Below are 13759 nucleotides of genomic sequence, written 5' to 3' on the forward strand. Positions count from 1 at the left end.
CCTTACCAACAACGCTATTGCTTAGCAGAACCATAAGATACCTTGGAGTTGCATGGGATTTCTTTGAGAGATAAGGTCACAACAACCCTACCCATTGACTCAATCCGTTTACTAGAATCCGGAGGATGTATCTCCAAGGCACGATTGGAGCCTCTAGCTTGCTGATTCATTTGAGTGTCCTACCCAGACGATGGAGAAGGAGATTCTTTATCAGTGTGCATGCCTTTATTAGGCTCAGAGGAGTTTCCACTTGTTGTATTCGCAGGAGTAGCATTAGCTTCTTTGACTGGATTCCTAAAAGGGCAAGTTGGTGCAAAATGACCATTAGATTTACACAGATAGCAAGACTGTCGTGGAAGGCAACAAATTTAACATTAAGTACAATTTCTATACCATTAGCATCCTACAGCTGCAGAAATTCAGGAGGAACGTTCCTACGATCCCAAAGTATGCAAGCGCGACAAGTCGGCCTAAGCATCCCCCAGGTGGTTGCTGAAGCAGGGGTATACAAGACCTTGCCCATTGTAGTAGCAATCGTGGCTGTCTCCTCCACCAGCCAAGGAGGCTTATGAATAAAATCCACCCACATAGGGCATTTGTGCTACAACACTCCATCTGGGGAAAATGAAGATGTCCAGGGCAAGACATAAAGTAGATCACCACGGAAACCAATAGATGATGCCAACACCCAATTCCTCTCAGCCTTGGATCCAAGAATGACAATGAAAAATCCCTTCCCACCAAATTTGTATTGGAACATCAAAGCTTTGCCCTGATACGTAAGCTTCCGAACCATTTGGAGAATTCCTCCTCCAGTAGGGGTTTGCTAAGAAAATACATATAGACACCAGTAGACAGCAAGGCAGCGTATCTCTGCCTGACTCTGTCAAAGAGATCGTGACCAGCAACTTGTGCACCTGAGCTCCTTGTTGAGCTTTAGCTTTGCATACCTCATTATACTTCACCTGATCATTATTCAAAGCCTTATTAATCTCTGCCATGTTGATTTCACCATTCCTAAGAGCATTCTTGAAGTCCAATGGAGGTGTTTGTTGCTCAAGAGGCACCAATTCCGTTCTTAGCCGCTTTATAGGAGGAGCCTGCATGCATTCATTCGGGACACATGGCGACTTGAAAGCAAATAAGTGCCCCACTTGCGCCACGTCAGTCCATAATGGACTGACAATAGAGTTATTATCCACTATAGTGGGCTTGGATTTTGCATCGCAATGTTATTCCCTCTCTCCTCGACACCGCCTGTTCCTGTCAATCTTGACTATATTTCAAAGTGCATTCCATGGTAACAAAATAAGGACAATACTTATAAGCTACGTGATTTGCTACAGCCCTTACTTATCCTCAAAGGAAAGTAAATGGATATCACCATGGATTCCATTTGGAGTGGACAAACGTGAATTATAAAGAAGTCAACAAACGTGAACACAAGACACATACATTGAGTTTCACTCGGATTTATTCGCAAAATACGACGACGACCCAGTAAAAGTCGTCCGGACCAGACCACCGGATTCAATATAGTTATGTTAGACTCCAAACTTGGTAAGTTGGTATAGCTTTCCTCATTCACCATTCTGCCTGCACCTCTTGTCTATGCTCTTGCGCAGCCCATCAACGGGATGGGTGAAACTACCTTCAGGTATCCTCTTCTTCATAAGCCGAGAACAGTTGTGCGTTGAATTAACCTATTTCTTGTGAAATATTCGTACTAATCTCAGTGAAATTAAAGTCGTTTCTTGTATGAATCTTGATTGGCGGTCTCATGAAATGGAGTGTCATGCTCTGATGCAGAAAAGATGAGGAATTGAAATGTTAAGTTTCCAGTATCCAAACCCAGTCATGATGAGGAATTGAAATGTTAAGTTTCCAGTATCCAAACCCAGTCATGATGTTGGGCTATGTTGTCGCTGGTTTATCAGCTCGTATGTCATGTAGGGTGATTGCCATTTGCATCTGTTTTCAGTTGTGCTAGAGTTAATGGCCTAGCTGTTGACACTCGGGCCCATAATTATAAGGCGTAGGTTCAAAGCTTTGTTGATGCATCACTGGGTTGGACACCTATGTTCCGATAGTACTCTGAAGATTCGCTCTTGCCCACTCAAATCCTCAGTTGGTCATCCTCCTTTGATGAGGAGCGGGTCCCAATGCGATCAAACTGCTAATTCAGCTTGCAGGCTGTTACGTAGATGCCAACACGCCTGCTCTGTGTGTGCGCTCTCTCTCTCTCTCTCTCTCTCTCTCTCTCTCTCTCTCTCTGTGGCTCTGTCTCTCTCTCTCTCTCTCATATTTGGAGGGGAGGCACCCTTTCTTGTGGGTCTTCAGGTTTCCCTGTCATCTCAGGGAAATAACCAAATAAAGTTCAAGTGTCTGTACAGAAACCTACAGAGGAAAACTTGTGAATGACCAGCCAACTGAGGGAGGTCAGCTAGAAATAGGCTCATATGCCAAAAATTGGCTAACTTGGTCAAATAGGAGCAATAAATGCTGGTTGACTGCAATAAAATAATGGGAAAAATGTTGTTGCCATCATAAATGCTGGTCGCCTCATCTTATGTGGTATGAATGCAGTCAAAAATGGCTGAAAAAGAAAAGCAGGCTAGAAATAAATCTCAGCCAATGTGAACACATGTAAAACCTGACTGAAAAAGACATACATGCTCTAGAAAGAGTTGCCTCCTCCATCGAAACAAATGACAGATTGAAGGTTTGATTAAGGGGTAGCTAGTTATTTATTTCAAAACTTGATCTAGCTCTTTGGGGGCTCTTTCTCTCCTATTCTTGTGTTTTGAATAGCTGTAGTAGCAAGAGGAGATGTTGCTTGCTGGCTTTTCAGGATGAACAATAAGAGGAGAGTATCTTGCAGCCATCTTGAGGTGCTGGACTATAAAAATTACACGGTGTAGCGAATAGAATTTGAGCAAGAGATAGAGAAAGAGAGTACACAGCAGATAAGAGTAGAACATAAAATTTCTTTAACTTTAAACAAGTTGATACAAAGATGGCTTTGTTCACCCATCGTTTCCAATGCGAAGCTTAGATGGTGATCTAAACAGAAGGTAGGTGAAGAGCTTAAGGCTAGCTGAAATAACTCTGATTGGGTAAAAGGATGGATCATGAAAGTTGTGAAGGGGTCTATCTTTTATAGGCTGTGAAGTTGGTCATGATGGATGACCTTCCATGTGCACATGTGTCTGTTGACCTTCTATGTGCACCTCCACTAGTTGGCTAGTCAAGGGCTACTTCCGTGGCCCTTGGACCCAAAATAGGGATCCTTGATAACTTCTTTACCTCGCAACTCGATGCAGTGTGCCTCAAGTCACTACTAGCTTTAACTACTTTATCTAAACCATATGCTAAACCCGCGATGGTCACTTTTTGACCATCCAGTCACATAGATCTCGTCTGACATACAAGTAAGGACTCACCAATGTCTAAGCTCACACATGACTTCTCCTCATAATGGAGGCCTTACAACTTTGAGCACCATGGATCATTGTTGGCGCCTCATGAGGGTAGGCATTAAGCATATCTAACACCACCACACCTCTCCCTCCCCCTCCCCCCCCCCCCCAATTCCACTCGCAAGTGAACTAACTCCTTGGCCCAATATCGAGTCTCTGAAGATGAATTTAAAGCACATCTTTCGAGAGTGCTTTGGTAAAGATATTTGCTCCATTCTTCTCTATTGGTTAGTAGACCAGCTCCACTATCCCATCCTCGATAAAATCACGCACATAGTGATACTGGATCTTTGTATGTTTTGTGTGTACGCATGAAACATTGGATTCTTGACAATGGCGATGCAACTCTGGTTGTCACACCTTAGTACAGTCGGGTCTTCATCCTGCACTCCCATATGTCATAAGATCCTCCTCAACCTATTGCTTCACGTGTAGCAAAACAGGCTACATTGTACTTTGCTTCGGTAGAAGACAGTGCCAGTGTTGGTTGCTTCTTACTAATCCAAGAGAAAATTCCTAAACTTAAAGAAAAACAATAACCAAAAATTGACTTTCTGAAATCAGTGTCTCCTGTCCAATCCAAGTCACAGCACTAACAAGAGAAGTACGGGAACTGTATGTGGGTTTTCTTTAAGTATATGAGCACTTGCATCCGAGCCTTCCAATGACTCTCACGGGGTTTGTTTGAAAACTTGCTCAAAACTCCAATAGCAAAACTAATATCTGGCCTAGTGTTGCACAAGTAGATCAAGTCGTCAACCAATCTCCTGTATCTCCCAATGTTTACTAGTGCTGATGTATCCTCAATGGATAACTTTGCATTGATCTCCATAGGTATAGCTGTCTCCTTGTACTCAGTCATATCAAATGCTTTCAAGATCTCCCAAGTTTAAGCTTAAAAAGAACTTATCTATCCGCTGGTACCATGCTCTAGGGGCTTGTTTCAGCCCATACAATGCCTTCTTCAGCTTATACACTTCGTTTTTAGAATAGGGGTCTTAAACCCTAGTGGTTGAACCACGTACACCTTCTCCTTGAGGTCACCATTTAAGAATATTGATTTAATATCTATTTGGTAAACTGGCCATTGATTGTAGGTAGCCATTGCAAGTATTGTGCGAATAGTGGTCATTTTGGTAGTCGGAGCAAATGAATCTTGAAAATCAAACCCTTCAACTTGTGAAAATCCTTGTGCAACTAGTCTAGTTTTGTACTTTTCTAAGGTTCCATCAGCCTTGTACTTGACCTTTCATACCCACTTGGTGCGAATAATCTTTCTCTTTGGTAGTTGATCCACTAGTTCTTGAGTGTCATTCTTCATGATGCTGTCATACTTAGCTTGCATAGCTGCCTTCCATGCTGGATTTGCAACTGCTTCTTCCAAGTTAGTTAGCTCCTTTACTTCTCTCATAAACTCAGCCATCAAGGCCATATTGACTATGTGAGAAGAAGCGTTTCTCTATTCTCTCAAACCTCCTTGGTCTATTTGCCTTCTCCTCATCAGATGTGGTCATGGGATTATTTTGGCTTTTCCAAGGTTAGTCACAATACGAGCTATACTAACCACATGGCCGAGTAGTAAGCATCCAAGAGCAGACATGGAAGCATCTACCAAGCAAATGCCATAGTCAAGGACATGTAAGAAATCCCTGTCTCCAATCTCAAGTAATAGCTCAAATGCATAACCTGCAAGCTTTGGCTAAATCCAAGACCATAAGTATAAAGCTTCCACTGGCACAAAAGTCAATGGCAAATGAGCAAATCAAGCTCAAAGATAGCATTTAAATGCATAAGACATCTCATAGCCAAGATTGTACATCAGAGAGCACCAAGAGCATGTAAGCGGTCAAGCATCTGATAGCATCCAAATACATCATGTACGAACCCAAGTTAATCTTTGACAAGCCAAGAAACATCCAAAAGAGGTTTCAAAGTATGATGATTCTTTCTCCTCCTTAAGGATAGGGGTAGCTCTTGGAACAGGTCCATAGTGGACTACTTCTCTTCGTGATAAAGTGAAAGAACTTGCTTGCTAAGGACTATGTCATGAAGTGTATGCCTTGTTAGCAGAATAAGGACATCACTCATAAGCTAGGTGGTTTGTTGTAGCCATTGCCTATCCCTAAAGTCTTATGGACACATATTACCATGGATTTCATAACTAGCTTACCTACTACCAAAAAGAATTGGAATAGCATTTATGTAGTAGTGAATAGTTTCACTAAGGTAGCCTATTTTATTCCTACCAAGTCCCAGTTCATTGCTTCACAACTGGCTTGTCAGCTCATGGAGCAAATCCTTAGATTACATGGATTATTGCAAGTGATTGTACATGATAGGAATACCAAGTTCATGAGTAACTTTTGGCAGGCAATATTCAGCTCCATGGGTACTAAATTGGCTCCTTCTACAAGCTATCATCAGCGGACTAATGGTTAGACAAAAAGGGTAAATAAGTAATTGGAGACTTACCTTTGTCATTTTTGTTATGATATGCAAAATGCTTGGGATTTATGGTTGCATTTGGTTGAGTTTCCTATAATAACTCCACTTATGCTAGCATTGGAGTTTCACCCTTTGAGACTATATACAGTTACAAGCTGCCCGTACCTCTCCTCCACTATATGCGGCTGCTCCTTGAATACCACATCATAGCTCGCTATGATCTTCCTTGCCTCTTGGTCATACAATTTATAAGCCTTTTGCTCATCACTATAATCCAAGAAGATACATTTTCTGCTTTTTGGTTTTAACTTGTTTTTTTTTCTCATTAGAAACATGTGCATAGCATTCACATCTAAAAGTTCTGAGTTGTGAGACAAATGGTTTCTTATTAGTGTTAGCCTCATGAGGTGTTTTACCCTTGAGAGCCTTTGTGTAGCTCCAATTGAGAATGTAGACCGCAGTATTTATAGCTTCGACCCATAAAATGGTTTGGTAATCCCTTGCCTTTTAGTATATACCTTGCCATCTCCACAATGGTGCAATTCCTGTGTTCCGCAACATCGTTCTGTTGTTGAAGATAAGTATGTACGAGGATTGAGGTAGAGTGCAATTGAGATATGTAGATGTTGGAGCTCAGTTGGATGCACTGCAGAAGTTCGAGGCAATAATAACCCTCAATAATCCTTCTTAGATCGTGGATACACCTCCCAAGAGGTATGTCTGATATGAAGAGGCACCGAGCCACTACAGTGTCTTTTCATAGCTCACCACTGTCACTTCACTCCAGTCTTTACTTGAGTCTTCAGCACCTACTTTTTTCACTTCTTTTAGCTCTTTTGCACTTGTATTCACCTCTTTCCAAGGCTAGAAAACTTTCCCAAGCTACACTCTCATCCAACAGAACATATACAGAGGCATACAGAAGGTCTACAGAGGCTCACAGAAGCTCAACAGAGAGTTACAAAAGGTCAACAGATAGCCCGAGCGTGAGAGTGTGATGGTTGAAGAGAGAGAGCAGAGTGAGTACTATTTGTTTGATATGAGTATACCAACAATGTGTTGGTACACAAATAATAAAATGTATTTATACTTAGGGCACGTAAGGGTGCATTCACATGTACAGCTTAATAATGTGCGTGTACTTTACACGGAGGTCGAACGGGTCTTTATCCCAATAACCTCCCACTTAAAGGTCCGAAGTGAACCTTTAACCAACATCTACTAGTCGTATGCAATGCTCATGTTGAGCTTTGCTTAGATTTTTAGTGAGAACATCTGCAGGATTGTCCTGTGCTTTGATCTTGGTCAATGTGATTTGACCATATTTCAGAATTTGTCTAATGAAGTGATATCGCACATCTATATGCTTTGTGTGTGAATGATACATGGCATTCTTAGCCAGATACACAGCACTCTGGCTATCATATCCCAAAACTGCAATATCCATAGACATGCTGAGATTCTCTGCAAGTCTGCTTAACCATATAGCTTCCTTAGAAGCTTCAATAGCTGATATGTATTCAGCTTCAGTATTACACAGTGCGACGATGTTCTGCAACTTGGAACACCAAGAAATAGCCCCACCAGCAACTGTAAAGACATGTCCGTTGGTGGACCTACAAGTGTCCAAGTCGCCTGCCATGTCTGCATCACAATAACCCTGCAAACTAAGTGCATCCTGCCCATAGCAAATACACTTTCTTTGTGTACCCTTGAGGTATCTAAGAATATACTTGACAGCCTCCCAATGTGGTTTGCGAGGATTTGACATAAGCCTGCTAACAACTCCCACTGAATGAGCAATGTTTGCACGAGTAGCAACCATAGCATACATAAGAGAGCCACAAGCCGATGCATAAGGGACTCCCTTCATAGCATTTGCTTCCACGTCATCTTTTGGGGTGTTAGCTTTACTAAGCTTAAGATAAGGAGGTAAGGGTACCCCAAAAGGCTTAGCTTCAGCCATGTTAAATCTGTCCACTACCCTATCAATGTACTTTTCATAAGGGACTCCCTTCATAGCATTTGCTTCCACGTCATCTTTTGGGGTGTTAGCTTTACTAAGCTTAAGATAAGGAGGTAAGGGTACCCCAAAAGACTTAGCTTCAGTCATGTTAAATCTGTCCACTACCTTTTCAATGTACTTTTCTTGAGATAAAAACAGTAATTTCTGCATTCTATTTGTGGGAATCCTCATGCCCAAAATATGCTCTGCATTTCCCAAATCGTTCATGGAGAAAGCTGATTTCTGCTGATTTTTGAGAGCATCCAAGCTAGTCTTCCTTTTCCCAGCTAGCAACATATCATCCACATACAAAACAAGTATGATGGGGGCTGCCATCTGTATCCTTTTTCATGTACAAGCAATGATTTGCATGGCTGCGTGTAAACTCATGAGATAGCATAAAAGTGTCAAACTTTTTGTACCATTGCTGTGGTTCTTGCTTCAGCCCACAAAGGCCGCGTTTTAGTTTATACACCATTTGCTCTTTTCTAGGAACTATAAAGCCCTCGGGCTGTTTCATGTAGATTTCCTTATCAATGTCACCATGCAAGAAAGCTGTTTTACATCCATTTGATACATCTTTAAGTCCAATACATCAGTGAGAGCAAAAAGCACACGTGGAGTGGTCATCTTCACAACAGGTGAGAAGACCTCTTGGAAGTCAATCCCTTCCTTTTGTGCATACCCTTTGGCAATTAGTCTTGCCTTGTACTTGGGTTTTCCATCAACTGTCTTTACTTTGTACACCCATTCGTTTGGAAGTGGCTTCACTTATTGCTGAATTCACATGACTTGGCCTCTTTGTATGTAAGAGGCTCACCCTCATGTTTAAGCATTACATAATGCAAGGAGGGGTCAAACCTATGTGGTTGCCTTCTTACGCGTGTATACGTGCGTACCCAATGATCAACATTTTCAGAAATTGGATCTACATTTGGAGGTATATTAATTATTTTTAGCATTTATTGGCTGCTGTAAACCATTTTCAGCATGTTGTTCATACTGTACAACACCTTCATTTTCATTTTCATGATCAGCAAGTCTATCTTGCTGTCCATGACCTCCTTGTGCTCCTATTTGCTGTCCATCATCATCTGGCTCAAAAATAACCGGCTGACCATATCAGTTTCAGCTTGTGCTACAGCACCATGAGGTTCATTTTCTGAAGTAATAGGTGGCTGCAAACTTTGAAATTCGACCTTTTTCATATCTTCATTAGAGGCTAAAGTACTTCTCAGAAATTTTACCTAATTAAACACAACATTACGGCTGCGAATAATTTTCTTGGACTGAGGTAACCACACTTTGTAGCCAAATTCACCCTCATCACCATAGCCCATGAAAATGCCTTTGGTGGATTTTGGGTCAAGTTTGTTCTTCAACTCATCTCTAACATGCACAAAAGCATCACAGCCAAATATGTGTAAATGGTCATATGAGGCCGATTTGCCAGACCTAACCTCCTCAGGGATGCCATTATTTAAGGACCTGTTTAGAGAGCGGTTGCAAATGTGAACCGCGGTTTTGAGTGCCTCTCCCCAAAATTCATGAGGGAGATTAGCAGTGGATAGCATGCACCGCACTCTTTCACATAAAGTCCTAAAAGGACTTGAATTCTGTAGATGTGAACTCATCCCCATTATCAGTTCTCAAACATTTCAGCTTTCTACCTGTCTGAGTGGTCACAAATGCATGAGAAGTTTTAAAGACAGCAAACACTTCACTTTTCTTTTTCAATAGGTATATCCAAATCTTTTTGGAACAATCATTAATAAAGGAGACAAAATATGCAGCACCACCCAACGATTTCATAGGCATACTATATACATCAAAATGCACTAAGTCCAAGACATTGGACTTGCGAGAGACACCAGAGTAAAATGAATTTTTTATTTGCTTTCCAAACTAACACTCATTACAAAAGTCAAGTTTAGAGCCTTTTCCATCAACCCTCTTCAGAGAGGTAAGGACATCAAGTCCTTTTTGGCTCACATGGCCTAATCTCTTATGTCATAACTCCAAGTGGTTGCAAACTTCAGCAACTGCAAGAAACTTGCCATTCAAGGCTTTACAATGCAAACAATACAGAGTGCCCTTCTTGGTTCCTTTTGCAATCAGCATGGCACCCTTTTTCACATTCCACAAACCACCACCAAACAGTGTAGTGTAACCATGCAAGTCAAGCTGACCAACAGATAGTAAACTCTTTTTAATGCCATGCACATATTTGATATCTTTCAACACAAGCTCTTGCCCATTGTCTAAAGATAGGTGTATAGTGCCAATCCCACCAATGTTGCAAGTATGGTTATTTCCAAGGTACACCTTTCCATAATGGCCTGCATTGAACATAGCAAAACACTCCAAGCAAGGAGTTACATGGAAAGAGGAACCAAAGTCTACAATCCAAGTCTGAGTGACACCATCATCAACTGACAAAAGTGTATCAATCACATCAGCCTCGGTAATCTCCATATCCTGCATGTGGCATACAAGGGCATAATAGTCAATTGCTCATAATGCATCAGCTTCTGTATCTGATAGCTCCTCTATGACCACACTAGAGGCCACATTGGCCTTTTCCTTGCCTTTGGTTGCCTCAGATGCATTTGTCTTATCCTCCTCTTTATCTCTTGAATTCTTCTTTCTCTCTTGTTCCTTCTTGTAATACCTGCAATTAGGTTTCTTGTGGCCCTTTCGACCACAGTGATAGCAAGTAATGTCACTCTTTTCAATTGCTCTTGCTTCTGTTTCTCTGTCGTCTTGTATTTGCATTTTTCTTTTCAGCCCTGCCTCTTACATTATAAGTTGAGTTGGTGCCTTTTCCACTGGATATACCTCTAATTTTTTCATTTAAGATTGAACCTCTCATGCCACCATATGAGAGATTGGGGTTGTTGCTGAGAGAAACTACCAAGGTCTCCCAAGAATCAGGGAGTGTCATGATAAAAAAGATTGCCCTCAACTTATCATCAAAGTCCAAATTTGCATCCTTTAGCTGATTTAAAATGCTTGTAAATGCACTCAAGTGCTCAGCTGCAAGCTTTGAATCATGTAGTTGCATATTGAGGAACTTGCACATTAAATGCACGTGATTAATAGGTGTGGTGATCTCATAGGTAGTTTCCAGCTTCTGCCATATTGCATAATCTGTATCTAAACCCTTGATGTCTGTCAAGATGTCATTAGTGACACCCATCTTAATGTAAGCCACAACCTTTTTATTTACTTTGGCCCAATCTGCATTAGACATTTGTGCGGGTTTATCTTCCTGCAAAGCATCCTCACAATCCTTTACTTGGCCCAACTTGAACCATCCCGTCGTGGTCACCAACAGGGACGTGATTGAAGTGGCTGATGATGGGACCCGATCATGTTTCGGCGGGACGAAAACTGCGGTCGAAGTGCGGTCGAAGCGGCTGAAGACGGGAACCGATCACGTTTCGGCGGGACGAAAACTTTTTGGCAGGACGTGGCCCAACTGCTCTGATACCAGTATTAAATGATTCAAGGTAAGTATTACGTTTGTTTACAGGTCTGTCTTCTGTCTTCTGCTGATGAACTGCTATGTTATGGGAAAACAAGCTCAAAAGAAATCTCTCTCTCCTCCCGATCATGCTTAGGAAGTTCCTGGAGTGCCACCCCATCGTGACTCCCTCTACCAGCTGTCCTTACCGGGTGAGTTCTACTATTTAAGTATTACTCACTTACTTCCTAAGCTCCCCTTAACCCCGTATGGGCACCCAAAGCCCCCGGGCGGTCATCCCTCGCGCTTGTCTCCCCATATGTTACATTTATTAATGTAACAGAACTGTAACCTGTTCAAGTTTGAAGGCTCAAAGCCTGAAGCTGAGACAGAGACCTCTGCATAGTTCAAACAACACAGACACCAGTTATAATGTATTCTAATTTTTCTTTTATGTCATTATTTTAAATTCTGAATTCAAACTTGTAAGTTGTTACTCTGCAACAGTTCACTGGTTACTGTGCACTGTGCAGGGCCCAGGCAGCTGCCAGCAGGATATCTAACATTTTAAATTTTTTAAAAATTGTTATTTATAATTTAAGAGATTATAGTCGTCAGTCCTGCGACCTGACTGCTGAAGATAATAGATTCAATACAGTCTGTCTTTATAGACTACAGGCGCAGGTTACGTGGATGCTGGAGCAGTGGAGCCTCTTCACGGGAGACGTGACACATCATGTGTGACGGTTGACAACTCGGGCCAGTTGACTGACGATTGGTCACTGTAGGGGACGGGGGTAGAGGAGATGCGTGGGAACGCCCACGTTTTGGCTCGTGTTGGGGTTAGGTCCCGTGTCTCTTGCATCCTCTGTAGCTATGGAACAGGGTGGGATGGAAGAGATTTGAGAAGAGTGGTTTACATGCTCAAATGAAACAGAAGATGTAGATATACTTGATGAAGGATGTCTGCTTCAAAAGCCCCCTCCATTGAAGTTTACATACTGAAAGTCATCTAATTCCTACATATTAGAAACAAGAGAGGGTTTTGATTCATATGACTCAAAGGGGTTGTATGAACCTAACATTGGGCTTGGTTGACATGAAGATGGGTTGGTTGTCATCCCAAATGTTATATGTCCTCCATGATCAGAGAGGTGATTATTCTTACCAACTGGTCCGGATGTAATAGCAAAGCTAGTAGGAGGGGTATAAACTTGACTATACGCCATGCGCAAGTACTCTTCAAACTCCTCTATCACGTGACTAAAATCTGGAACAGGAGAAGAAAAAGAAGGTGAGGTGAAGGTTGGGTGTTGTCTTCCTTGCTGAGTCCATAATGCCTCCTTAGGGCCTCCAATGATGAAGAACCCTTGTAAGATATTGTGGGAACCCGAGAAGGTGTTTTGTGACAGCTCGTTGCTGCTAGTCTTCAGTTTACATTGACGTTGAGCTGCTGTACACTCTTTTGTACAGCTATTTGAAGCTCCATTCTCCCCCCCAGTCTGGTGAAACTGGTATAAGCCCGTTTCATCAATCAGCTGGTTGCTGCTATCTCTGACTTTTGTTTCTTTAGATGCAGCTGCAACTGTCAAGATGTCACATTTTAGCATTGCTGTTGCATGTGATAGCTGCTGCTACTACACCCTCTTCTGCATTTGTGGAGTAGCCGAGTCCTTTTGAAAGTGCTCTGCATTTTGCATCTTACCACTGTTTGGTGATTGATCAGTGATTGTGCAGGTGTTCTGTGGAACTCTTGGGTGTTCTCTAGTTGACTTTTGCGAGGTGCACCTTTGTTACAAGGACATTGTAGACTTTGCATGAAAGCTGGTGTTTTGTTGCACTGAGCTTATGGCCTTTGTACGTCCCCTTCATCTGTCTTTTTGAAGTCATTTAGTCTCGGTGGTTCAAACTATCTGCTGTAGTTCCAGTCATGAACCTTCCAAGCTGTTCCTGTCATGAGCAATCCAAGTAGGGTTGGTTCAAACTATCTTCCATAGTGGGGGGGAGTTGAGCCCTGTTCGTGCATGTGGGTTTGAGACGAGACAGTTTCATGACACGGAGTTGTCTTGCCCAAGTGTGTCTTTTCAGCGGCAGAAGAAAGTCTAAAAGGCTTTTTAGGCTACTGATAGTCCCTAGAAATACTTTTTCGGATATCTTGCTCAGTGGAGTTTAAATGGCCAGTTTTCTGTTTGCCCCGAGGGCCCAGTAATTCTAGTGTTCAACCTTCTTTTGGGCCAACAGCAGGCAGTGATGATTTATGCGTTGAGGTACACACCCCTGTATGCTGTCTCAGGCGACATCTGTGAGTTGTGTGCAGGTCCTTACCATGTTGCAGCAGCAGGTTCTGATAGAAGTATTGCAGAA

Source organism: Lygodium microphyllum, chromosome 25 (assembly GCF_053477565.2).
Source record: "Lygodium microphyllum isolate KBCC chromosome 25, Lygodium_microphyllum_v1.1.10, whole genome shotgun sequence".
NCBI lineage: Eukaryota > Viridiplantae > Streptophyta > Polypodiopsida > Schizaeales > Lygodiaceae > Lygodium > Lygodium microphyllum.